We start from the raw sequence: 24,204 nt of genomic DNA, 5'->3' as shown, positions 1-24,204 counted from the left end.
GGTGCACGAAATTTGTGCAGGGGCGGGGATGGGGGGCGGAGGTCCCTCAACCCAGCCTGCACCCTCTTCAATCCAGGACTCCTTGGGGGATGTCCAACTGCTGGTTTAGGCCCAGTCCCACAGTTGGACATTTCTCTCACCCCTAACTGCTCTCCTCTGCCTGCCTGATCCCTCCTAACTGCCTCTGCCTGCTGGCCTGATGCCCCTAACCTCTTTGTCTGTCTGCATGATAGTCCCTAGCTGCCACTGTCTGTCTGCCTGATGCTCCTAACTGCTCCCCTGCCAGCATGCTCACCCCTAACTGCTCTCTCCTGCTGGTCTGATTGGCCCTAACTGCCTCTGCCTCAGCCCCTACCACCATGGCTTTGTCCAGAAATTAATAGCTTTTAAAGAAGATGCCCTATTGTTGGTTTGACTGGGCACTGCAGCTCCTTGTAGTTGGTGCTGTCAGCCAGCAAGGGAATGGGAAGTCGGGACCCGGGCGCCTTTCCTGGCAGGTGAGAGCAGTGCGGGCTGTCCTGACAGCCGGCCTCCTATTGCCCTGGACCAGGATTGTATCTCCGCCGCTGTCTTCACCAGTGTGATGTGTGTTTTGGCTGTCTTCCTCTCACCTTCCTTTGTGCCCGGGGAAGAAAGGCCACTTTGAATGGTTTTTGTGAATTAAGCCATTAGAGACGCAAATCTGCTCCTGCCCAGCGGGTATCCAAGTGAAGTCTGGATTATCTCCAGCAGAGGAATGGTGTTTGATCCTTGCCACTTGAATGGGATTGTTTTCAGGGGATGGATGAATGGTGCACATTCCCCTGCAGAGCTGATAAGAGATGCTGCCTTTCTAGGAGGGGTGTCCTTAAAGAAACGGGGCTCCCATCCCAGGTCAGGTTTGGGTCCCTGGGGCGCTCTGAGCAGTTGGGGTTCTCAGGCCTCAGGTCATGGGTGGGAGCCTCCCAGTGGTACTGCTTCCTCCAGCCCCGGAGGCAAGGAATTCCATCCAGTGACCTTGCAGGGAGCTGATGGAGTCTGAAGTAGCAGCTTCCCAACCCTCAAGGACCAGAGCCAGGAACATGGCTGTCACTTCGTTCCTCCTCCCCTCTGGGAGATTGCTAATCCGGAGGCCTTTGGAAAGAAAACACAAGGAAAGCAAGGACAAGGAGACCCAGTCTGGTGACCCCAATGAAAACCATCTGCCAAGAGGGCCCCAGAGCCCTCGGGGGCTGAGTGGGCCGTGCAGGGGCTGGGGATGTCTCAGATGCTCAGACACATCGGTGATGAGATGCTTTTAGCACTTTTTGAGAGACCAAAGGACATTTGAGGATCATAATTATAATCACAAGTAATTAGGCATTTGCCATCCTAACTGTGGTTGTTTATTGAGCATCTAGTATGGGCCAGGCACTGGGCCAAGTCATATATGTCTCTCCATTGGTACAGTAATACCCGCACAGCCTCCCTGTGTCACAGGCGAGAAGTCTGAGGCTCTCAGGGTTTGACTGGGCCACAAGCACACAGCGGCTAAGCCACAGGGGTAGGTTAGGCTCTGTCTGCCTCCAGAGGGTCATGCCCCCTAAGCTGCCCTCTGACTTCACTGCCCCCCTGAAAATACTGCATCTGTCCTCCTCCCTGTTATGTCAGGAGCTGGCTGTGGGTTGCATTCATGGGGTTCCATCAGGTTTGAACCTCAGCAATTGCTTCCTGAAGAGATGGCTAACATGAATTTAGGCAGCAGACAAGTGAACATTTTTTTTTTAAAAGGAAAATGTATTCATTGTATTTAAAGGAAATATATATATAACTGGCATATTAAACTAATTTTAGAGTGAACTAAGTTCCTTTTGAAACAAGAGTGTGAGAAAGAAACAGTCATTTAAATAAAAATAGTGTGGGTGAGATACTTGGATGGCCTGCTGGTTCAGCTGTTCTAGAAGCATCTTGCCTGAGCCACTGGAACAAGCTTAAATGCAGTGTTGGGGGGCAGGGAGCAATGCAGGGGCTGGGTACCCTGGCAAGGAGACGTTGTTCCTGGTGGGAAAGAAGTCTTGGAGCAAAGCTGTCAACATTTTAGCCTTTGTCATCCGCACTGCTGGTGCCATCACCTCCTCCTCTTCCATGGAGATGATCTCACCACTTGTTGCCCAAAACCCAGACACCGTCATTGTCTTTCCGAGTTATTCATCAGTAATGGCAAGAACCCCATGCCCTAACCGGTTTGGCTCAGTGGATAGAGCGTTGGCATGTGGACTGAAAGGTCCCAAGTTCTATTCCCATCAAGGGCATGTACATTGGTTGCGGGCACATCCCCAGTAGGGGGTGTGCAGGAGGCAGCTGGTCGATGTTTCTCTTTCATCGATGTTTCTAGCTCTCTATCCCTCTCCCTTCCTCTCTGTAAAAAAAAATCAATAAAATATACTTTTTTAAAAAAGAAGAAGAAGAAGCCCTCACCATAGCCTGTGAGGTTCCATGTCACCAGGTCACCCATCTGTGCTCTGCCTACTGTGTTCTTGTCTGGTACCATTCTCCACCTGATGATGCCACACTAGCCTTCTCTCTGTCTCTAGAATAAGACAAGCCTGAACCTGCCTCAGGGCTTTTGCACTTGCTGTCCTTTTTGCCTGGAGCTCTTCCCCCCTGATATTTTGTACGGCTGATCCTTTCTTATGATTTGGTCTTCACTCAAATGTTACCTTTCTGGCCCTTCCCCCCGCTCCCTACGTAAAGTCTTCCTATCCCACAGTCACCCTCTCTGCCAGGGATCTGAGGATTTGTTTCCGTAAAAGACCAGCTAGTAAATATTTTAGGCTTGTGGGCCATATGGTCTCTCTTGCAAATACTCAACTCCGCCTTTGTTGTGCAAAAGCAGTTAGACAACATATAAGCAAATGGGTATTGCTGTGTTTCGGTAACGCGTCAGCTCCAAAAACCCTGGCTGGCTAGATGTGACCCACCAGCTGTCGTGTGCTCTGTGCTATCAGCACCTTGTTTTATTGTCATCACAACATGTGGTACTCTCCGACATACTTGTGCCTCTTTGTGTTTAACTTTCATCTCCTGGTATCCAGCATGTAAACCCAGCAAGGACAGGAATCGGTCCTTCTTTCTTGTTCCATGTGGTGTGCCTAGCGCCTGGTACGTAGTATATGCTCAATGAATACTGGGCAGAGCTGTCCACATTTTAATTAATGGACTAAATCAATGGACGCCGTCAGTCATGGGATTCCTGTCTCCACTCGTTCTCCAAACAGGTATGGCTCATTGAGTTTGCTCCCGGCCTCCTGTGGAACATTGGAAGCAGCTCACGGCCAATTAACTCTTACGAGGGGCATTAACTCTTACGAGGTCCGAAGTGGCTTCTTGGAGGGAGCCGGGTCTGCGCTGAGCCTGAAGGATGCATGTAAGCTCTCTGGGTAGAGAAGCAGGACCTGGAAGGGCATTGCACACACACAGAACAGCCTGAGCAAGGGCATGGCTGCGGAGAAGGGAACTCCGTTCAGGGTCGATGAAGTAAGTACAGACCAGGGGTGGCCACAGGTAGAATGAACAGCAGCAGGTGGGGGCCTCAGCTGATTAGCTCTTGTGAACAATGAACAAAGGGCCTTTTCTGAAATAGGGACTCGGGGGCCACCCGTTTAAACGTGGGCCGTGGTTTCTGGGAACTGGAACATTATGTGGCTCCATAAAAAGTGTAAGAATGCTTAGCCCACGGGTCTGACTAAGGTAATGTGCCTGCTCAGTTGATTTAGTTGGCTGACCCTCGGAGGGGAGCTACCTGACGTCCTGTATAATTGGTAAGTCCAAGAAAAATAGTTTCTTGGCTCTTAACAGGTATCGATGATGCTAATGAGCAGCCTCCCCTGGCGTTTACTCGGCCCTTCTTCATCCATCTCAATCTCGTCAGTTGTCAGCAGGGAGTTAAACACGCCGGGAAAGGGTAGCATATGGCGTGGAAGAGTGGGGGATTGCAGGCCCCGAATAAAATTTTATGGAGGTGGGCCGGCCCCGCTGTTTACGAGGCACTTAAAGGGGAATCATGACCTGCAAAGCTGAAGACTGCGCCTCCTCGTCCATCCCTCCGGCAAGGGGAAAATCGCAGAGTCTGCGGGGACTCCAACTCCAACGTCAAAGTCCAAGCCTCGGTCAAGCCCTGCCTAAGGAGGCTGGAGTCAAGTCCAAGGGTGGAGGCTGATGCCATCACAAGCACTGGGGCTGCCTGACAGGAGAAGAAGACGGAAAGGGAAACAGACACTTCTCCAGCCCTACTGTGCACTTGGGTGATGGTGGCGTCCATACCTGCTATGTGTGTGCTGAGGTTGGGGGTGAATCCATGTACCTTATATCTTTCGGTGTTCATGCAGCATTCAAGTAGTACTCTCCCCAGCAATAATTATTGTATGTTTCTTTAAATCCACTCAACGTTTGACGTAGCTCCACCTTAAGCTATAAAATCATGGTATTCTTGAAGCCTGTTTTCTTCTAACATACACCGGCATGAATACATTCCTACTGAAGTTTTTTTTTTTTTTTTTCTTTTTTTTTCAGAAAGCCTTGTTCACAAAACGCAGGCAGTAACTGGTGTGCCACCATCTCTAACTTACCGTATTTTTCGGACCATAAGACGCACTTTTTTTCCCCCAGAAGTGGGGGGAAAAGTCCCTGCGTCTTATGGTCCAAATATAGCCTACACATATACTTAAAAAAAAAAGTTTTTTTACTTACCCGGCTCTGTGTGGTCTCTGTGTGCTTGCCCGGCTCTAAAATGGTTCTAAATGCTGCTGTTTACTTTACACATGATTACATGTGCTTATGACTGTGATGTTGGGTTTTAATGCACATAAAATATTTCAGGACACTATTTGTTTCAGAATCTTTTTTTCTTCATTTCCCTTCTCTAAAAACTGGTGCGTCTTATGGTCCGGAGCGTCTTATGGTCTGAAAAATACGGTACTTGGCCTTATCTCCCTGGTCTTCGTAGGTTTGTTAAGTGTTGTTGCCTCTGTTTTATGAGGAGAGAAAACAGAGAAGTTTAGCTAGGAAACGGTAGTCTGGGTTTGAACACAGCTCTCTCTGGCTTTAAGTTCAAGTGATGCGCACCAGCCCCTGAGAGGAAGGAGAGGAAGAGGGTGTCCACACGCCCCCCGAGTTGGATGGGCGAGTTTAGAGCTCTTAGGCTGGGCACAAAGGGTAAGACGGAGGCTGCTCCCACTTCCTGCCTCTCTGGTCAGGCCCACAGCTGCTTTCCTGTGGATCTTGCCTCCTGCGCTTGCTCATGCTGAGAACACTGGTCCCGGCGAGCTTGAGTCATCCCATAGAGCAACCGTAATCCATAGCGACTCCTGCACAAAGGCCCGGAACTGAGGTGGGGGGAGGACGGTGCCCACTGAGCCCCTGCCCAGCGCAGGAGGGCAGCAGGAGGCCCCTCCTTTGTGCTGGAGGCTCATTAGTATTCGGTCCCCGTGGAAGGGGCTTGGAGGGAAACATCACCTTAATGAGTTCTGAATGAGCCCAACTGCCAGCCAAGGTGGAAGGCGACAGGGAGCAGACTGTCTGCCCTTGTGCTACAGCAGCCAGGGCCCAGCGCTGAGCTCTGCCCTGGGGTGGGCAGTGTCCCGTGGCATCATCAACAGGCACCACCCCTGAGAGTGAGCAGACCCACTGGGCAGGGAGGGCACCGAGGCCCACTTGCGGGCAGCTCGGAGCAGAGGGAGGAAGGAACAGACGGAGTCGGTGAGTCCAGCGAGGTCAGCGAGAGACATGCCATGCCCTTAACACTCTCTGGCACCCAGGGCTTCAAGGTCTTGAATCTGGACCAGTGAGCTTGGAGTCACTGCTGGTCTCTATGGGGCCCTCGCCGCTGGGCTGATAAAGGCCTTTCGTGGAGGAATAGGTGAGCAAGGACCATCCCACCTAGGCAGGCCTTGGTGAGGGGCGCTGGCTAGATTTCAGCCCCCACTTCCCCGCCTGCAAACAGGACAGCCGTTCACAGTGACCTCGCGTGAGATTTACCTTGGGCTTCAGTTCTAAAAGGGTGTGCTGGGTCTCTGTGATCATGGCACAGACAACAGGCATCCCTCGGAGGTAGTGATTTGGTTCCAGACGGTGCAATAGAGCAAGTGTCGCAATCCAGTGAATCGGGAGTTCTGTGCGGGGGGAGTCTTGCCTTCCGTTTGTAAAAAGTGCACAGCTGTTCAGTGCAATGAAGTGCATGCAGCTCGAACAGAGCAGGTCTGCCTGTATCTGGAAATCGCCTGGCCCAAATCAACCATTCTGTTTCGGTCCCCAGGAAGGGCTCGGTGGGAGGGAGGTGCGTTTCTGCTCCGTGGGGTGGCAGCTGGGCTGGAGGGCCCACGTCTAGGCTGACGTCTTCGTCCATAAGTCTGTTGTCTTGTTCCTCCCGGACCTCCCCTCGCTCTCCATGTGGCACCTTGCTTTCCAGAGCCCGTGGTTTTCTCACAGCACCGTGGTCTCGGGGCAGTGGTACTTCTCCCCTGGCAGATGGCGTCCGGGACACAGGAAGTGGAGGCCGCCAGGAAATCAAAGGCTCTGCCTGGGATCTGGACAGTGTCACTTCTGCCATATTCTGTTACTCAAAGCAGTCACTGGGCCCAGTCAAGCTGGAAATACACACCCCATCTCTTGTTGAACAGGAGTGGGGGGAGGGAAGGGGAGATGGTGTGTGTGTATAGCAAGGTTGCCTTGCATAAAAAAGCACAGGGATGGGGGATATAGTTGCAGCCATCTTTGGAAAATATGGCTTACCACTCCTGGATTTGGCAAGGATTTCTGAGGGGCCTCACAAGGATTCTGTCTCTGTAGCCTCCTGTCAGAAGCACAGTGAGAAGCAAGGCACAGGTATAGTCTCTTAAGAGCAAACTATATATGTCTGATTCTTAGTTTTCCATGGGTTCTCCATGCAGTGCTCATGTTTGACCTGAAAGATTACGCTAGTAAGGTAAGCCAACTTGCAAAGTGTTAAGTATCCCCACAGTGAGCACCGTGGTGAGGGGAGGGATGCTGTGTATGTGTCTGCAGTGGTTCAAGTACACGGTCACAAGAGCAGGTGGCTTATGTTCAGTGAGGACCCAAAGACAAGGCCATCCGGCTTGGACCAATGCACCTCCCACCCTGGTGTTTAACTCTGAAGTCGGTTTTGTTGGGTCAGTCGAGAAAGATTCAGTTGTTGAAATGGAGGCTGATTCAGTTAGTACATTGAGGTTGGTGGCTGGAATTTGCTTCCAGGACGAGCCCCTGGATCATTACTGGACACTCCCATCCCTTTAAAAACAGGGCATAACCAGCAACATGCCCACCCATTCTACTGAACATTTGGACCCTTTGCTGAAAAATGTCTGAGTCATTAGCCAAGCACATTTTTTTTTTTTTTGCAGGGGGGTGAGGGGAGGGCGTGTGCTAACCTTTGGAAAGGCAGTGGGAAGAAGTGCTGCATACCTGGCATAGAGAGCAGCTACCCTGTTCCTTTGAGGGAAGGAGGCTGGAACTATCAATAGAAGGGTTGGTCTGCAGCCTCATTGCTGCCACGTACTAGCTGTGACCAGGGGCCCACTATGAGCCACACTTGCTTCATCTCTGAATGAAAACAGATGTACCCATTCTCCCTAATCCTGGGACTGATCCAAGAATAAAATGATGCAATTTTTAAAATCACTTTGTAGGGTCAGGAGTTGCTCACATAATGAGCCATTACTGCTAGGAATGATTAGCATAGCAAATGCCTGTTGCCTGAGAGTTAACGTGAGCCAGGCCTTTGTGGCTCACTTAAGAATTAAATGCCTGATGTTTGTAATTATCCTAAAATACGAAGTTAAAAAAGTTAACTATCACTCTGATATCTCGAGTTTGCGTACAAGCCTTAAGTTGGGTCCTTGTGCTTTATATGTACACTAGAGGCCTGGTGCATGAAATTAGTGCACGGATAAGGTCCCTAGGACTGACCAGATATCAGGGCCAATCTGTAGGGTGACCAGCAGGGTGATTGGGGGGGCCCCTGCTGACACCTGCCTTGTCTGGCTTGGGTCCTGCGGGCTAGGGGCAGCTACTTCGTTGAGCATCTGCCCCCTGGTGGTCAGAGGGCATCATAGTGACAAGTCATTCCACCGGTCATTTGACTGTTTGGTCAAATTTGCATATTAGGCTTTTATTATATAGGATAAGTTTGGTTTTTGACCAGTTTGGACTAAGCTAGTAGCACTTTCTGAAATTGAAGGCTTGCTCATACAGAGACAAAAGAGTTCCCGGAATCCTAGCAGGATCTTCTTATACAAAATATTAGACAATATTTTGCTTCACTCAGTAGTTGAGCCCTGTTGTTGCATGGACTAATAGTAATGAGTGGATTACTCTCATTCTGAGAGACACACATTCAGTTATTTACCAAAAATGGTTCGTGGAGGGCCTAGTAGGGGTATTCTCTTTGCAACGAGAAGGCTTAATGGATCCCAAACATCACTGTCATGAATCACTGCTTCATGAGCTGGCCTAGGGCATCCTATACTCAAATTTACAGGAGAAAAAAAGAGGCCATTGGATCTGATCTTTCTCCATGTTAATTCTTTTATTGTAACTTTTTCTTATGTCTTTGGTTCCTGAGCCTGCTTGACCATGCTAAAATACAATGAAAGATGCTATTTACAAGGCAAAGTTATTTTTGTTGGAGGCCTTGCCTATATCATTGGGTGTGTAAACATGAGCACACCTAAATTTAAGAACTTCTGTATTATACAAATCTTGTGCATTGTTTTTGTAAATAAAGTTTTATTGGAAAACAGCCATACACATTCATTTACACATTGCCTATAGCAACTTTCTCCCTATAGCAGAGTTGAGTAATTATGCCAGAGACCTTATGGTGTGCATTACTGAAAAAACTGCAGTGCCCCAATGAGGGCATAACAAGATAATATTTAACTTTGAACTTGACCTGGCATAGAGAGGTGCTGAGGCTCCCATTTTGTGACAAGGCTCAATATGACAATCTCAGTTTTCTTCCCAAACCTGTAGCAAATATGAAAGGCAGGAAATAAAATGTGTTCCTTATCCAGGGAATATTAAATGGTTCAATAGAAAAGGGAAGGGGAGGTTTGGAGTGAGATAACCTGGTTCAGACCCAACCTTCTCCGTTAGTTAATTCACACATTCAGTTTTTCATTTAATCAACACCTAGTCAAAGCTACTGTCTCTAGGTGTGAACAACTGTTCATTATGTCTGATGCTGTGGGGGCCTGGTTATTTATTGCTGTGTGACAAATTGCTCTCAAACTTAGTGGCTTAGCAGTTATATATTACTAGAGGCCTGATGTATGAATTCGTGCTCAGGTGGGGTTCCGCCTGGCTGATGGGGCAATCAGGGCCAGTGGCTCGGAGGAGGGGCTGTGGTAGGTTGGCCGCCAGTGCGGGGAAGGGAAGGTTGGCTGTGGGAATGCACTGACCACCAGGGGGAAGCTCATGCATTGAGCCTCTGTCCCCTAGTGGTCAGTGTACATCATAGCTATCGGCCAGTTGCAGGTTGTCCGGTCATAGCGGTCACTTAGGCTTACCTATATATAGATTATCTCTCAGTTTTGTGGGTTCACTGGGCTTAACTGGACAGTTCTCCCTTAGGTGTTGTTGTGTTGTTTTTTTTAAATTTATTTTAAAGAGAGGAAGAGAGAGAGGGGGAGAGATTTGTTGTTCCATTTATTTATGAACTCATCTTTCCCTCCCTCTCCCCCTCCCCCTCCCCCTCTCTCTCCCTCTCTCTTCCACTTTTTCTAAAAATCGATGGAAAAAAATATCCTCAGGTGAGGATTAACAAGAAATATAGGATGATATTTATCCCATGAGGCTACTGTGAGGACAAATTAGGAATGAGTCAGTAAAGCCTTGCACCCTGATAATTCCTTCCCTCTTGGCAGCGGCTATTAGCAAATGAAAGAAGCACATCACCCGGCCAGTCTTTGCTGACCCCTTCTCCCTCTCCATCCCCATCCTCCAGGGTCCAAACTGAACCTGCAACTCATGCCTGAGGCAAGCTATCCATAAAGTCTTACCTACACCGCTCAGTGCAGTCCCGGGGTCCCTGAAGGGCCCCGATGAACGGAAATCATTGGCTGGCCAACATTTGATTTTTAAAGTGACGCCAACCGCTGTGTCAGCGGCACACGTGGGCACTGCACACACGTCAGATGTCTCCACTTGCTCTCAGTGCTGATTTGCATGGCTCTCCCCGCTACCTCCCACCTCCCACCCCTCCAGCTGTGGTTGACACAGGGCTCCACTCTCACTTCTTGTTTTAAGAGGTATTTGACGATCATGCGGATGAGTGTGCCAGACCATTGCCGGTGGATGCAGCACCGGAGACTGAGAACCTGCCCGCTGGCCTGCAGAACTCAGGACCTCAGGCCCAGCATCTGAGGAGCCCGGCGATGACAGCGGCAGACCTGCCTGCTCGTTCGGGGCCATTTTCAAAGCCAGAGTGGGCCGATGTGTGCCTGCCTGTGGCTGCCGAGGCCGCCAGTGGCAGGGATGTGGCTCCTGGACTCCAGGGAGTTTTCTGTCTTCCTCAAACACTCCCAGGTCCCTCTGTGCCTCGGTGTCTCAGATCCTGTGCAAGGCACCAGGGAGACAGTGGTGAAGGGGACCAAGGTGGAAGATGTCCCTCAGGGAGCTAGCTCCCTGTCTGCTGAGCGCGGGAACTTACTTTCCCCCAAACAGTTCTCCAGAGGAACGGAGTGCCTCCTGTCCACTAACTGGGTCAGGCAAAGGCCAGTTCTGTCTCTCACAAGCACAGGCTTCTGTGCCTGAAATAGCTTGGCCGTGGGGAATTCTATTCTCTACCCTAGCGGGTGGACATTGGGTAATTGAGACATTTTTTGTTGTCCCTCGAGGGGTGGAGCTCCTGAGACCAGTGATGCTGCTAGACATCTTGCAGTGCACAGGCCAGCACACCACCCCCCCGCCCCCGCTATGTTCTGGTCCAAAATGTCAGGGGTGTCGAGGTTGAGAAACCCTGCTCAGCTCTCATCATCTGATGCTTTCCTCTCATCACTACTAGTAAGTCACCATCATTCTAGCTCTCTGGCTATTTCCCCAACATGCCATGCCCCGTCTCCTTTCTGGGTCCTCACAGCTGCCATCCCTTCATCCTGGAGTGATCTCTCTGGGGAGAACTTCCCTGGCCCGGGTTTCTGTTGGAACCTGGGGGCTCTCCCTGCAGCTCCAGCTCCTGCTTTTCCTTCGTGGCTCTTGTTCCAATCTGCACCTCTCCGTGTGTTCCTGCGACCGTTCCTCTGACCCTCTCTCCCCCGAGCCTGGGTGATCCCCAGATGGGCTCCCAGCTGTGGTGCTCACTGCTGTATCCTCAGTTCCCAGCAGCCCCAGTGCCGGGCACGTAACTCAACGTAAAATTTGGTGAAGCTGGGGGACATGAAATGGGGGAGGTTGAACGTGGGGAGAGGCATACAGAGTTTTTTAGAATCAGAAATCCTGGCCGCGTGCACCTAGATTCCTAGCTTTGTGGTTTCGGGGAAAATGTGCTCAGGCTTCCTGAGCCTCAGTTTTCTCATCTGTAAAATGGGGATGGCTTGCTGTGTGCGGACAGTTCTCCATGCTTATACCAGATGCAGTGTGTGCTGCCAGGCGAGGAGTAGGTGCTGCATAAAGAGTGTTTAAACGTGGGGCTATTTTTCCTTCGCAGGACTGGCCCAGATTCTCCTGAGTGCCTGCTTTACAGGTGGAGTGAGGGATGGTAGCAGTTACCACCCACACAGCACTTACATGCACTGGGCTCATTCCCGTATTAATGGGCTTTTAATGCTCACCCCACCTTCTGCTGTCAGGAGCCCCATTCTGCAGGTGCGAGACAGCAGTTAGGGTGGGCGCAGCCGAGCCGGGGCCCATGGTGAGTAGGTGGCAGGGTCACATGCAAACAAGCCCAGGCAGTCTGGCTCCAGAGTCTTTATGAGGATGCCCTGATTTGTTTTTCACCTCGTTTTGCAGAAATGTTCTTTTTCTCATTCCTCATTTACATGTATCAAGACTTCCTGTGGTTGCAGTCAAGGCAAGATGATTAGTCACATTGACGGCAGGGCGAAGGGCTGGGAAGGCAGGACACTCATAAGGAGACCCACCCACACACGCACCCCTGTTCTGTGCCCAAGTCTGAGTTTGTAAAGGTGACCGAGTGACGACCAGGGGACACCACAGACGTTGAAGGAAGTTTCATGTTGCTCACGGTTTCCCTAGAAACGAGAAGCACGGCCCGTCACCCAGGGCCCGGGGGAGCCACAGGCTTTGGTCCGGAAGTGGAAGGCAGGAAGGGAGGGGTGCTGGGGTGCCCCTGGGTTGCCAAGGCACGGCAGGACCAACAGCTGAGGACTGGCTCCTTTGAATAATCGCGGAGGCCTCTGGCCCACACAGATGGCCCCGAGTTGCTTGCTCCTGGGCCTCTGGGTGACTCAGGGCAGGAAAACATGGGCTTGCGTACAAGTTAGATAAGATGGTCATTGAGGGGTGTAGACCGGGATATGGTTGGCCTGTATATGAAAGATGCTCCTGGTCAACCCATTGGGTATTTCTAAGAACTGGCTGGTCCAGGGAAGGTTCAGTCTCTCTCCTTCATCTCAACTGTCAGAGCATCAAGAATATAGAAAGTAAGAAAATATATTTAATATAATTGGTCCTGCCGAAACTGGTTTGGCTCAGTAGATAGAGCATCAGCCTGCGGACTGAAGTGTCCCAGGTTCGATTCTGGTCAAGGGCATGTACCCTGGTTGCAGGTTTCTCTATCATCGATGTTTCTAGCTCTCTATCTCTCTGCCTTCCTCTCTGTAAAAAATTAATAAAATATATTAAAAAAACATATATATATATATATATATGTATATATATATTTATTTATTTATTGGTCCTGTGATGCATGGGTGCCAACTAAACAAAGACAGAATCTAAGAAAACACAGAACAGCCCCTTTGCTCACATGTAGGCACCGGATAGCACTGCAGGGCGGGGTGGGGGAGGGGGTCCTGGGAGGATGTGGAGCCAGCCTGGGTCCCCTGAGGTGCAGAGCTGTGTGCTGTGTTATCTGAAACATCACCTTCCTCTCTCTGCCACCTCCCCCCCCCCCCCCCCCAAACAGAGTGTCAGGCTCCAGGGTCACAGATAGGCCAGTTGTTAGCATGCCTCTCTGTGGGCTGAATACATTGAGTGCCTACTATTTGTCAGGCTCCGGACTAGGACTAAGCACCAGGCACCAGGGTTAAAATGGTAGGAATTCGGCACATTCCCTGACCTCGCCTGTGTAGTGGGGAGACTGAGCTTAATGGAAGTATAGCAGGCGGGCTGGACCAGTCTGGGGATCATAGAAGTCTTCTTGGAGGAAGTGATGTTGTCGCCGAGTTTGGAAGGGGAAAGTGAGGGCTTCTGGAGTGAGGAGGAAGAGGGGGGCATACAAGATTTAGTAACCATAGAATGCACCTCTGTCTCATTGTTGATGAACCGGAACCGGTGAACACCTCTGCCAAAGACGGGCACCTCTGCTGGGGGTTCAGATCTGGCCTGTTGTACAGCCGGATTGCATTGCAAAGTGTGCTTTATCTCGTGGTGTATTTAAGCTTGAATGGTAATGAGTTTTTTTGGGAAAGGTGGCCAATGCCCCTATAGTCTCCCTCCAGGCACACCAGGCTCATATTAGACCCTGGAGTAAGAGACTGAACCTATATGAATGGATATGAATGTACTGACCATGGTTGGATTGCAAGTTGGGTGCAGGATTGACAAGTTATATATCCCTCCCTGCTTCTCCCCAACAGCAGAACCATCAGGAAAAGAACATTGCCCTGGGGTGCACCCTGTTGAGGTGCTTCTTGACTAGGGAAGCAAATGGCATTAGATTCCCCTCCATCTGTGGGGCGACCTTTTAAGGGGGTGCATGGTGGTTGGCTGGGAGAACCCAAGTATGAGACCACCTGTTTCCAACAAAGTTGGGAAAAAATGTGATTACTTAGATTCTTGAGCGCCTCTCTGCCTTGGCCCTCCCCTAATCCCCTGAGAAATGCTAATCTCTAAGTGAATCTTCTTTCCCCCCCCCCATCTTTGGTATTTGCAAGGTTGGAATTTGGTTGCCATGGTGTTTAATCTATTTACATGGGCTTCATTTTGGCCTCTCACTACACAGTGGGCAAGTTTAGGCAGGGTTAAGCCTGGCATACTGGAATCCTTGGTGTGTGTGTGTGTGTGTGTGTGTGTGTGTGTGTGTGCGCGCGCACGCGCGCGCTAGGACCCCATCACATGGACTTGAGCGTATGCCCTCCATGCCTCCCGGGGTGCAATTCACATAGATGCTCACCTGAATGATTTCCATAGACTTGGTCTGGACCGTGGCCATGAGAACACAAACACCACCTCATCAGGACATGGGCCTCAGCTTTAGGGTCTGTGCAGAGTGTGTGTGTGTCTGTGTGTGTGTCTGTGTGTGTGTGTGTGTGTGGAGCCTGGAGAAGCCACCTTGCCTATACTTGTCACACATGCCCTTCAAGACAAGTGAGATAAAGGACCTTGGACACCTACACCTGCCTATTGAACACATGGTATGTTGCCTCGTAGGGGAGGGAGAGCTTGTCCCCCTGTCTGATTCCCCCAGCCCCAAGAAGTCTGACCGGGTTTCCTAAGTGAGCCAGCGGAAAGAAAACATCCTTGTCACTACTGTTGAGAGCCCAGCTGTGTGACAACAGCGGGTTTTGTGATGTAACCTCTGGATTAACTGTGTCCACCAATAATGGGCCTCCTGCTCATGAGAGAGAGGCCCTCAGTGTCGGGTTTTCTCCTCTTGGCTGGTTTCTGGAGTCCTTGGCTGTGTTTTAAAGTCGGGTAAGCAGCCAAAACCGGTTTGGCTCAGTAGATAGAGCCTCGGCCTGCGGACTGAAAGGTCCCAGGTTTGATTCCTGTCAAGGGCATGCACCTTGGTTGTGGGCACATCCCTGTTGGGGGGTGTGCAGGAGGCAGCTGATTGATGATTCTCTCTCATCGATGTTTCTAACTCTCTATCCCTCTCTCTTCCTTTCTGTAAAAAATCAATAAAATATATTAAAAAAAAACAAAAGCCGGGCCGGCATGAGGCCATCCTCACAGGACAGAGCTGGGCCAGGATGATGGTGTTCCTCTCTGACCCAGAGCGGTTAGAGTCCAGAGTCTCCGAAAAGTCACCCTTGCAGGGACCCAACCCCGAGTTCACCGAGGAGTGTGCCCCTCTGCTGTTCAGAAGTGATATTCCTCAGCCCAGCATCCTGAGGCCTCATGGCCAAAAGTCTTCTTGAAAACAATATACTTTCATCGAATGAAACGGCAGGCGAAGCCTCGTGAGCCACTTTTTTGGTGGCGGGGCATTTTTGGCAAGCCCAAGGTGAAACTGCCAGTATTCCTCGGAGAGGGAGACATTATAATTCAATTTGGATGTAACATAATTAATTAATTGGGGAGCAAATTGCATTAAATAGATAGCTCTTGGCTTAATGGCACTCTATCAAGAAACGTAGCACCGCAAATGTCATTATATTAATTTTTATTACCAACACCAACAATAGCAACTACGACTGGCATTTTTGCATACATTTATGTCCCAGGCAGTGTGTTGAGTGCTTGACTTAAATCAGCCCTTGCAAGCCTCACAACCAGCCTGCTACACACACACACACACACACACACACACACACACACACACCGTTATGACTCTCCTGCCATCGGGACTGAGTGAATGGCCCCATGTCCTCCAGGCTGCAAGGGCCGGAGGAGAGCAGGCTGCAGACCCAGGCAGGGAGGTCCCAGGACCCGGGTTCTTTATCGCTGAATGAGCAACCCTGTCTCTCGATGAGAACTTCCACAGCAACCTGTGGGATATGCAGGAAGCCTTCGGCAATGGCGATGGCGATAGGCAGCCGAGGACCTGTGTCCCGGACCTGGTGGCACAGGAACGTTCAGGGTTCCTCTCTGCGCGCGGAGAGCTCTCGTGCGCCTTCTGTATCAGCGTTTCTGGAGTTTGGCGGGGAGGCAGGTGGAACGAGTCGTCGGGCCCAGCACTCCGGTGAGAAGGGCGGCGGTGGTGCTGGCTTCGGGGCAGTCAGCAGAGGTCAGGGTGTCCGTTCTGCGCTGGCCTACACAGTGTCAATGCGGTAGCAGCAAGGGCAGGGGCTGTGCTGGCGAGGCCCCGGGACCGGGTCACGTTCTCCCCCAGCAGAGCCTCTCAGCGGGAGTCCCCGTGTCCCCAAGACCCTGAGGGTCACCCAGTGCATTCCTTTTGAGTCTGTTGTTTGCAACTAAAACCCGATCGTACGCCTTTCAAATTATCAATACGTGGAAAACAACCGAGTCATTTTAGTGAGCATCTTTCACAATGTGTGGCCACTCCCCACCCCATCTTGCCTCCTTAAAAACAGAGCTCTGAAGATACCTGTGGTTCAGAGTCCATGTCACACACGGTCGCTAATTTGCTTGTGCAGGAGGGGGCTCTGGGGGCTAAGTTATGGGAGACCCAGGCCGCTAGGCCTTTGAATGCTTTGATCTGATGTGCGTGCTCCAGTTTCCTCCTTGTCCTCAAGCTGCTGGCCTCTCTCAAATCCCTTTCTTATTTTCTGCTTTCCAGTAAACTTCAAAATAGAATTAAATTGCAAGTTGGAAGGTGACCTCTTACTCTTTCTAGCTCGGAAGTGGGAGGTCTGGGCACCCTCTGGCAGCTGCCTGCTCTTTCTGTTCACTTTTAGAAGGTGGTTTGGAAGGTCTTTGTAATTTGCATCTTTTTTTTCCTCCCTTGACTATGGCTTTCTTCAGATGTGACATGTGTCATTATGGGCAGATCCCTTGGCCCAGTTGCTGCAGCCCAATTTGGGGCCTCAGGACGGTCTAAATCTGGTGTCTGAGCTCAGAACAGGCCTTGACATGTCACACACGGGCGCCCGATGCGTCTGCTCCCGTCCCCAAATATCAAATGCTCCTTATTCTCCCAGTGGTGAAAAACACACCCACCAGAATACTGTGATCCCATCCCCCTGGGGTTTTTAGTACATTGAAGCGGATTTTTCCAGTTTGGGGCTGGACATTGGGTACTTGGTTAGGAAATTTCCGAGGGAACTCCTGTGAGTATCTAGCTACGGAACTCAGCAATGAACATGAACCAGAAGAAAGCTGAGATTGGCTTCAGAAGTGTCGCGCTGCGCAGCTCCCGAGGCTTCAGCTCTGAAGATTTCATGAGAATCTGTAATATGTTCATTCATTCCTCTTCATGAGAGCTTACCGAGCACAGGCCACTGGGCTTAGAAGGCACTTTAAAAAAGCAAGATCCCATTTATTCCTCAAAAAGGGCAGGGAACGGAGGCTCTAAGACACCTAGTAACTTGTGGAGGGTCGCACAGCCAGGAAGTAGCAATGCGGATTAGAACACATGCAGGCCAAAACCGGTGTGGCTCAGTCGATAGAGCGTCGGCGGACTGAAGGGTCCCAGGTTCGATTCCGGTCAAGGGCATGTACATCGGTTGTGGGCACATCCCCAGTAGGGGGTGTGCAGGAGGCAGCTGATCAATGATTCTCTCTCATTGATGTTTCTAACTCTCTATTCCTCTCTCTTCCTCTCTGTAAAAAAAAAAAAAAAAATCAATAATAATAATAAAAAAATGACGTGTGCAGCCTCACCCGATTCCCAAGGCCACACACTCCACACGACCTTCATACAGTGCCTGTTTCAGGAGGAGTGCCCCAGATGGGTGGGGAACAGGCAAGGAAAACGGATGAGTAAATAAAGCAGAGGGGTTCAAATACAAAGCGTGATTCTGAAAGACGGTGTGACCCTTGCATGTAGACACATTTTCCGTGTTACATCCACACACCCAGCCCAGGGCCTCGCAGAGTCCAAGCACACAGAATAAAAGGCCGCTTGTTTTCTCTCTTTTGAATTAACCATTTGGCCGTTCAGCATCTTTCTTCTTGTCCTCAGGGGCCCAGCGGTCCCTTTTAACCCCGGCTTCCAGTGGCTGTTGGAGGTGGCGTGGATACTGACTCTCTCCCTCAGGGCCTCCTCTGCTCCACGTGTCCCCCCATCTGCTTTCCAGATGAGCAGATGACTCATCAGCTCCCTGCTGCCTTCCCAAACTTGCTGTTTGTCTTCTCTGCTCTTTTTTCCCTAATCTCCTAGACAGAACGCTCTTGGCTGCAAGGGATGGAAACCAACTCAATCTAGTTCAGGCTCTGAGGGGAAATTGGGTGGCTCCCAGATGGGTGGTTCTCAGGGCCCTTGGGAGAGACGTCACATGCACAGAGAGGGGAAGCGGGGTGCTCCCGGTCACACAGCTGTCCGTTGTAGGGAGGGCTGGGGAGAGCTTGAGAAACGTGAGAATAAACTAGATGAGAGTGTAGGCTGTTGTGCACACTGTGTGTACCTGAAGCAATAATACCCAGCACATCATAGATGCTCAATAAATATTAAATGAATGAATGAATGAATGAATGAATAGGTGAAGTGTTAGTCTTCCTTCCCGCTCCCCATGGTGGGGAAGAACTGAGAGGAGACAGGAGGTGTGGAAGAACAGTTTCCAGCTCCTCTGCCTGCCATGTCCTTCTCTCCTACACCCGGGGCCCAGGCTTGGCTTCCGCTGGCCCCAGGCCCCAAGCTCTCCCTCTGCCCGGGGTGTCTCAGCCACTGCAGGTGATGAAAGCCCGCCTGCCTCCGTCTCTGCCTGAGTGTCTGGGCTCACAAAGGCCCCACTGTGAATGGCCGGCTTTCATTTCTTACATCAGGCTGGCTCGGCTGACCACAGCGAGCCTGGGCCCCGAGGAAGATGCCAGAAGCCAGGGTTTGCTGCCAAGGGTTCTCCTGTGCCATCCCCGTGAATTCCGACTCCCCGGAGCTCCCAGCGGGTGAGAACAAGGGCCAGCTGTGCCCGAGCCCCCTCTCTTCGGGGCAGGGCTTGGGGGGGGGGGGGGCTGGTGAGTGGAAAGTCAGCCGCTCGGGCCTTGTGGCTTGGCCTCTGCAAGCATGGATGTTTCATAAAGTGATTTTTCAAGGCCGTCTCCCTCTACAGGGCCTTGGCAGCCGTGCCAGCGCTCCAGAACTGAGGGGCCTTGTGTCTGTGGGGAAGAAAGACGTGAAAACGAGGCTGGAGCGGATGGACACAGGGCCCCAATTCCAGGAGAAACTGGGCGTCGCGCGGTGCTGCGGCCCGGGCAGAGCCGACAAGAGGCACATTCATTCCTGAGCGGGAGGTGCCTCCCTCTGTGGCATCACATCCCCACTCCGCACAGCGGGACATTGATCAGCGGTGTCAGCTGTGTAGGGAGGTCAGCGGTGGCTCAGGGTAGGGAGGTCGTTTGCTTAGCCGGGAGAACTCTAAATACTGTTGTTGTTTTTTCTCATCAGAGTCATCCCTCCAGAAAGCTCGATGCTTGTATCCAACCATATCACTGTGTTCATTTTGCATTCGTGTGAATGGCGCCCCCCGGAGGCGTGCAGAGGGGTGGCCCGTGTATGGAGACGGGGGTGCGCGTTTACATGGTTGCAGCCCCCGTGCACACGTTTATGCCCATCTTTGTAACTCTGGGCCACCTTTGTCTGCCTTAAGTGCGGACGTAATTCTGACTACTGTTTGTGTGTGCATGTTGGTGTGTGGAGGAGTGAGTCCCTGAGAGAGATGGGCCGGCTGGATTTAAAATCACGACCACGTGGCCTTGACGGAGTGGCTTACCTCTAGGGAGGCTCGGTTTTCTCACCTGTGTGATGGGGATGAGAATTGTTCTCACCTCACAGAACAGTTACTGTGAGTCAGTGGCTGATAAATGTCAGTTACTGCTGCTGGTATTGTTTTGACTATGCGTGTGCATGTGCATGTGTGTGTATGTGTGTGTTTGGGGGAGTGCCCACTTGCTCTTCTATGTGCATCACTTCATGTCATCAGCTCTGACAGGAATTGTGTCAGCTTTTCCTCTTGTTTTGTGAGCACGAGTTTCAGCATTGTGAGTTCTGAGGTGGACGCTGACAGCATCAGAGACTCTTTTGGTCTCTTTAGAACTGCCCAGCGTGTGCTGTCCCATCTGGGTAGGGGTGGGAAGTGCCCCATGACCCCTGCAGCTCACTCCTGCCTGTCACCCTCCCTCTGATTCACACACACACACACACACACACACACACACACACAGGATCTTTCTGACATCACTATGGTTTCCTGAGAGGCCCTTAAATAATTCTCCGCGGCTGTGGTCTCAGTTTTAGAGAGAATCTCGTTGTCCCTACTCCATCCAGTGGACTCTCCTCACCCAGACGCTGGCTCCTTTATAAAGATTTGCCTGTCTAGCCCCTCAGGCTTGAGGTCGGAGGCCAGCTCTTAATAGGACCTTGTGTCTGAAATAGAGATGAGAGTGAGCTATTCTTGACTGAGCATCTGGGGAAGGGCCTTTCCCCTCCTGCTGGGAGCAGCTTTCCATCAGAAGTGGAGTGGGGAGAGGAAGGGCCCTGGAGGAGGAGTCACAGGTTCAAATCCCGGGCCTACTGACTGGTTGTGTGATCTTGGGCATGTCACTTGCCCTTCCTTAGCATTAAGTTCCTCATGTGTCTAATGGCTGTAGCTGCATCGGAGGTGGGCTGTGAGGAATAAAGGGAGTTATCCTATATAATAAAAGGATAATATGCAAATTGACCCTCATGGCAGAACGACCGGTTACTATGACACACACTGACCACCAGGGGCCAGACGCTCAATGCAGAAGCTGCCCCCTGGTGGTCAGTGCGCTTCCACAGGGGGAGCACTGCTCAGCCAGAAGCAGGCCTAAGCCATTAGTCGGACAGCCCACAAGGGCTCCCAGGCTGCCAGAGGGATGTCTGACTGCCAACTTAGGCCCAGTCACCCAGGGAGCGGGCCTAAGCTGCCAATTGGACATCCCCCATAGGGGTGTCGAACTCAATCAGAGAAGGGGCCAAAATCTAAAATCCAGCCTAAATCGCGGGCCGAATGGTTTACTGAACAGTCATAAACTGTCATTGTGATGGAAACGCAGCGGAGTGCAGTGATGACAGCGCGGTGCGGGCCACATTGCAAGGCCTGGCGGGACGGATTTGGCCCGCGGGCCTTGTGTTTGACACATGTGCCCCAAGGGGTCCTGGACTGTGAGAGGGCACAGGCCAGGCTGAGGTCCCCCCCCCGCCCAGTGCATGAATTTTTGTGCCCGGGCCTCTAGTTCCCCATAAAACCCTTAGAACAATGCCTGGCACATAGGAGCACTGAGGTGTCAGCACTTGCGGGCTTATCCTCAGGTACTAGTCCCTCTTTGCTTATCTTTTTCGTAAGGGAGGCCCTCACTCTTAGACATCTGGACATGGCCATCCCAGTCTTTCCCACAGTAGGCTCTCAACAAGGATTTTGTGATGTGTTTCATTAATCATTCCTTAAAAAGTAAGACATAGTGCAAAAGCACCCAAGTGCATAGATAGGGGAAGACAAACCCTCTATCGGGAGAGCTTAATGATGGACATTTTCAACTCCCAGGCTGTGAAGGAAGGAGGTTCTTGACAGAGAAATTGCATGTTCCTGCTTCCCTCAAATAAATCCCTCCATGCTTGGGACTCATCCCTTTTGCTGTTTATTTTGCATATCCACACGTTAAACCATCTTTTTAAAACTTCACCCGTGACCCACCTTTCCAACCCAGCAGTACTTGTCGCATCTCCATCTTTACCCTCCTTCGTTTCTGAGCAGCGTTCACTTTGGCTTTTTCATGTCCACATAAGGTCGCTTGTAAACATTTTAAAAACAACCGTAGCCTCCATATTATTCATTCTCATTAGTGCGTACTTTTCTGTTGATGTGCCTTAGTTATTACTACCATGCTCTATCGTTGAACGTTGAACGTTCAGATGTGGGTTTTTTTTGTTGTTGTTGTTGTTGTTTTTTTAAATATATTTTATTGATTTTTTACAGAGAGGAAGGGAGAGGGATAGAGACTTAGAAACATCGATGAGAGAGATACATCTGATCAGCTGCCTCCTGCACACCCCCTACTGGGGATGTGCCCGCAACCAAGGTACATGCCCTTGACCGGAATCGAACCTGGGATCCTTCAGCCCACAGGCCGACGCTCTATCCACTGAGCCAAACCGGTTCCAGCACGTTCAGATGCTTTTGTTGTTACTCTAAATAAATAATGTTGTATAAACACCTGTGGACATATTTCACGTTTAAACGTTATTCCCGGCATACTTCTTAAGCTGCGATCACGGACCAAGAAACATCCCATAAATGCTTTGTGCTCCTAAATGTGATGGAGGTTGTTACACAGGAAAAGTGGCCTCCGCTATGAATGCCACTGAGTCTGGTTCACACTGAACAGGGAAGCCAGGCGTCACTCGAGGGCTCAGCATGGGCTCTTAGGTTTTCTCCTTCCAAGAACTGGAGGTGGACCGGTTATTCTTCCCGTCTTACAGAGGCAAGAACTGAAGCAACGAGAGCTTAGGGTTCCGCCCGGGAGCAGAGGGAAGGATGCTAAGGGAAGTCATGCCTTCCCTTAAGGGACTCGGTTGTAGAACATGACAAGCAGTGTCATCACTGAGCTCAATGATGTCCTGGCCAGTTCTGAGGGAAATCATAGCCATCCCCACCACGTCAGCTTGAAAAAGCTAAAGAAGGCCCCATAAGGATATTTCCCTGTATGCTTTTAGGCAGTAATTGAACTTGCAGGCAGTCCCTTCGGACTTTTCACGAAGACTGTGCCTCTCTCTGTGGTGCCATTCCTAGCAGCCCCTGGGCAGAATCGGGGAGGGGTGTATGAGGATGGCAGGGGCTTGAGAAGGTGATCTGAAGCCCCCTCGCCCTGCTTCCTTGGGCCTTTTCCTGGGTGGTGCCCCCTCTCCTGAGGCCCAGCGTCCCGCTGCGCTGCCTTCCAGCTTCCCAGCCGTTCTCTGGAAGCGCGCGTCCACAGCGGGTGGAGAGTGGAATCCATTTCAGACAGTGAGGAGGGAGGCAAGGACCAGTCGCAAAGAACTGACTGGAGAAAATGTTGTAGAAGAGAAGTGTGTGTGTGTGTGTGTGTGTGTGTGTGTGTGTGTGTGTGTCTGAGAGAGAGAGAAGAGAGAGAGATGGAGACTGAGAGAAGGGACTGCTTCACGTTACTGCCCTGTCTCTAACTTTGCAGTCACTTTCTGCTACATTCAGAACAAAATCCCATTTCCTATCCTACACCTTCTGGCTTCATCCTGACTCCCCTCAGTCCCCTCCAATCAAGCCCAATTGGCTTCCTGTCTCTCTTCCAGGTCAATTTCCCCCTCATCCCTCAAATCCCAGATCAAATTCCACCAGCCGTCCTATTCTCTCTATCTCCATACATTGTTTCTTCAATGAAACAAGGTGTGTGGCTTTGTAGGCTGGTTGGTTAGTCGCGTGTCTTGCTTACTAGACTGTAACTGGATGAAGGCATTAGGCGCCGGATCTAGGTTACTCTGCAAGGTACCTAGTGCCCAGCACAGTGCCAGCACGGGGTCAGCCGTGCTCACTGTTTGTTGATTGAGTGCTTGATGTAGCTCCCGGCACCTGAACTTCCCGGCCACAGGGCCACAGACCCAGAAGGCTGCGAGTGCCAGGAGAGAGCTCGAGGCCCTGCTTTCCTTGTTGCATCATGATGGCGAGCCCCATCGCGGGCCAGCTACCTTGACGGCCGCCGTCGGGGACATTTGCTGGCTTGGTTCCTGGTGCTTGTATTGAAAGCACAATGGCTCTGTTCTCCTGCTTCCCAGAGAAATATTTGCCTTTATCAGAGACGGTGCATGTTTTATTGCAACGGAGCAGGAGGATGTTGACCTGGGATGTGAAAACATAGTTTCCAAAGAGCCTCTGTCGATGGCTTAAAATTAATAAAGGCCCCACAGTGGGTGGCAGGGAGGAGGGCGGGGGGACCTGGCCGTGAAACGGCTGCCGTTGGCCCTGGGGGCGACGCGGCCTTGCTTTCAGAGCAGGTTCAGGGGATGGAAACCTGAATTGGCACATCTATAAACAAGTTATTACTTCAGCTGTGAGATAATTTGTTGAGAAAATGCCATTATTTTCCCAATCTAGGGCCTTCAGCATGTGTGGCTGGGGCTCAATGCTGGCTGCTGCTCTTGCATGTCGATGCTGAGAGGTTACTGGGCAGGAGAGTGAATTTCAGGTTAAAGCCTCTTGGTTCTTAAATAAATCGAGTTTTGTCTTTTCCATGGTGTAA

At 51.0% G+C, this 24,204-nt stretch overlaps 1 protein-coding gene across 1 annotated transcript in view; it reads left to right on the top strand.

The window, feature by feature from the left end:
* The window catches only part of XYLT1 (xylosyltransferase 1), a 306,552-nt gene that overhangs the window by 38,095 nt on the left and 244,253 nt on the right, over positions 1–24,204 (top strand). The gene's annotated exons all lie outside the window — the stretch shown is intronic.

The sequence above is a fragment of the Pipistrellus kuhlii genome, unplaced genomic scaffold (assembly GCF_014108245.1).
Source record: "Pipistrellus kuhlii isolate mPipKuh1 unplaced genomic scaffold, mPipKuh1.p scaffold_m20_p_4, whole genome shotgun sequence".
NCBI classification, from domain to species: domain Eukaryota; kingdom Metazoa; phylum Chordata; class Mammalia; order Chiroptera; family Vespertilionidae; genus Pipistrellus; species Pipistrellus kuhlii.
The sequence above is the reverse complement of the archived record's forward strand: the minus strand, read 5'-3'. Positions and strand labels throughout refer to the sequence as shown.